Raw genomic sequence first — 3,627 nt, 5'->3', positions numbered from 1 at the left:
TCTGTCCTCTTTGAATTTTATACTTAGCAAACATATCTTTGAAAACTAAAAGTAAGATTTTCTAGTTATACAAACTTGAAATATTTTAATATCTCCAGAAGTAGCATATAGGAAATAGGAAAGAGCATAATTCAAAAGGCAAGAGAAGTTGCAGTATGCTCCTGGATAAACAATAAAGAGCTCTCAATGCAGGACTATATAAGAAATATATTAGATGAACCCTTATTTAAAGGTCATTCCAGATTTCTATGAAACAATACCAATCTTATGTTGAGTTATACACATATTTTAGGGAAATTATTTTCAACCTAGGATTTTGTTCCCAAATAAATTACCAATCAAATGTGGAGATGAAAAAAGGATGGTAATGTAGTCCACAGAAAAAGACATGGTCCACACAGTTTTGTGGCTCCCAGGTAAGTGGGATAGACAATGTGTGTGAGGCACATAGAAGCATGCTTGAAATATGAGTGAATGTCAGCAAATCTTAGTTCATTATGATGGTTAATTGTATATGTCAACCTGACTGGGTCATCGAGTACCAAGGTGTTTGGCTAAACATGGTTTCTAAGTATGTTTATGAGGAATTTTCTAGATGAGGCCAGCATTTGAATCAGCCAGTTTAGTGATGCAAATTCCCTCCTTAGTGTGAGTAGGTGCCATCCAGTCCACCGAGGACCTGAATAGAAGAGCAAAAGAAGGAGGAATTCCCGTTCTCAATGTCTTCTTAGTCATTTCCTGTCCTTAGAACAAAAGTACCTCAACACCCACAACGTAAAGGAAGAGAGATTTATTTTTGCTCTCACTCCCTGCTAGCTAGCTCCAAGGCAGTAGCAGGAAGGCGAAGGGGTTGGCGGAGGAAGAGATGTTCGACCGATAACAGCCAAGAAATAAGAGAAGAAAAAGAAGATCCAGGGAGGGTGATGTATGTTTCCAGTTCACTCCTCAAGTTTCCATCTACTAATAGCACATTGAGCCATAGACTCGTCAGAGGACTAATCTGATCATTAGTATACTGCCCCCATGATCTGATGACCTTCCAAAATCCCCAAGTCTGAACACATGTGCAAGGACAAGACCTACATGATAACACTCAGTCTAACTGCTTGAGCTGCAATATTAGACTTTTGGCTTTGCCTTGGACTGAGACATATACCATCAAGGTTTCTGGTTCTCAGGCTAGGCCTAGGTCTCCAATTCCTATTTTATACCTTTTTTTTTCTTTTTTGGTGACCAGCTCAACCCACCCTGGGGGCAGGGCTGGCCCAGCCTGTGGATCAAATTGGGGTTCCTGCACTGCCTGAGCAGGCACTTTAGATTGCTGAGCTATCTCGCTGGCCCCACCTATTTCATACTCTTGATTCATGCTATTTGTTCTCTTCTTTGGAGCACCTTGAGTAATATACTAGTCCTTGAAGTAAGGACCCTGAAATGCACTTATGTATAAATCAGTGCCCTGCTTCAGGAAACCAGATCTCATTTACAAACTGATTCCTTGTTTAGTGACATTGTCTTACTCATATTTACAATCCTAGGCCTTGTCAGGTGGGGGCATAGCTTGGGGTAGAGCATTTGACTGCACAATCCTAGGCCACTGTCCCAGTGCTGAAGCATAGAAGTCATTCTTTTGCCCTGTAACATAAAACTCAAATGAGACAGCACATCATTTCATTTATCTACCCCCAAAAGCTGTGAAACATAATTTTATGTCCAGACCAGAAAGGATTCAAAAGTTAACTAAAGTCCTGGAAACTTAAATGTAGGCAAAGGTAATACTGCTGTTCGTCACTGTCTACTTATTTTCTATTTAAAGCATTTTCCTAGTAGAGGGGGCTGGTTTAATAGAGTATCAGGGGAAATGTCTAGTGAAGATATTGATTGTATGTATGATGATAAATGTGGGCAACTTATCTCCTAATCTTTCTCCAGGTTTGCTTAGCTGAGGGTGAATGAAATTATTTTTAATACAGCCATGAGTTCTTTTTGCTTTGCTTTCGGATTCTGGTACTATACCTATATCTAAATGACTGCCCCCGACCCCCTGACAAAGGGTAAGAATTTTTAGAATGACATCAAGTAGAAGACATTTCCATATATGGTATTTTATGTCTAAACCTAAAGTTTTATCATTTTATTTAGGAACAAGGAAGTTCTTCCCCTGTCAAATATGTACACATTTTTAAGAGAAAGGATCACAATGCTTGAAAGAGAAAATACAGGAAACTTTATTATCAAGGATATGAAAAGGCTTCCAAATATACAGTGTGCAAAACAGAATCAACCTGGGGAGATAAGAGGCTGCTTAACCAAGCAAATTAATTTGACTTTCAGATTCTGTTCTTCAAATGAAATAGTTCTTTAAAAAAGGTTGTGTATAAAATGGAACATACTTATTATTGTATATAGTCTCTCTTTTGTTTGTTCAAGACAAATGCAATGTAGAAAAGGTTTTTACTCTGATGATCTAACAAGGAGTGTATTTCTGTCAGATCCAGAGTGACTGATAATGTTCAGGCCTATCCATTACTCCATTCAAATAATAGAGTTTGCTAGCTTTTAAGGTCACTTGGACTATAATGTTGTTATTGTCTTTCCTGTTGCACGGTAGTCTGATTTTCACAGAAGATTGGTAGAGTGAGGTATTGGACTGGACTCATTTATGGCATAGTGCCACTGTCAGCCCCTTGCTTGCAGTCCTGCATCTCCTTGCTCATTACAAAAATACTGTGACAGGTTTTAGAGAAGAGAGAAGCTTAGATTTCAGCCACAGCAGAAATCTTCTAGGTGTTGTTTCAAGTTAGAAAGTAGGGTGAAAATACTTACAAGAATACTTGAAGCATTTGAAATAAGACATTCTTGTATTTGGGTTTGGGGGAGGCAGTTCTGTGGTATGGAATTTGCTTAGTTTGCCAGGCCTTAGGGTTTAATCTGCAGCACTGCAGAAAAAGAAAAAAGAAAAATCGTGTGTTCTATTAAGCACAGTAGTAGAAAAAGGCTTTTAAGCCACAATTCAACTAATGTTCTGATAATTTGAAGTTCCATTACGTAGTAAACCACATCTTGAAAATGAATAAAAACATCCATTCTAATTGGAAGTGAAGAATAGTTTCTGTGTAGTTGATATAGGTTAAGCTGTATTTCTATCTTGTCATTTTTATAAAAGGATATACATGGCCTCACACTTTACTTTCTGTCTGTGCTAATTTCCTATCATGGATTTATTTATCTTTAATTTCTGAAAATCTTTATATGCTTCACCTTTCTTTTTTCAAGAATGACACAGGAAGTACTTTATTGTGTAACACCATATAATGAAAACCATATTTATAGGTAGCTAACCACGCAATATAGATGGCCCGGAAATATAGCAGTACTGGTGATTCAGTTACTGATCTTTACAATAAAGCAAAATAGTTTTAAATGATTTACAGTTTTAAAATAGAAGTTTATACTGCTTAGAGTTCTTTCATTTTATTTTATAAAAGAACTACTCAGCTGAACCAAAAGTCAGGTGGGGTTTAAAACATTTAATATTGCTGGGGAGGTGGCTCAGTAGAATAAGCACTTGCCTGGGAGGTGCAAGGGCCTGAGTTCAATCCCCAATTCTGCCAAAAAAAAAAAAAAAAA

This window comes from Octodon degus, unplaced genomic scaffold (assembly GCF_000260255.1).
Source record: "Octodon degus isolate 3935 unplaced genomic scaffold, OctDeg1.0 scaffold00035, whole genome shotgun sequence".
In the NCBI taxonomy this organism is placed as follows: Eukaryota; Metazoa; Chordata; class Mammalia; order Rodentia; family Octodontidae; genus Octodon; species Octodon degus.
Note: the sequence above shows the minus strand (reverse complement) of the source record.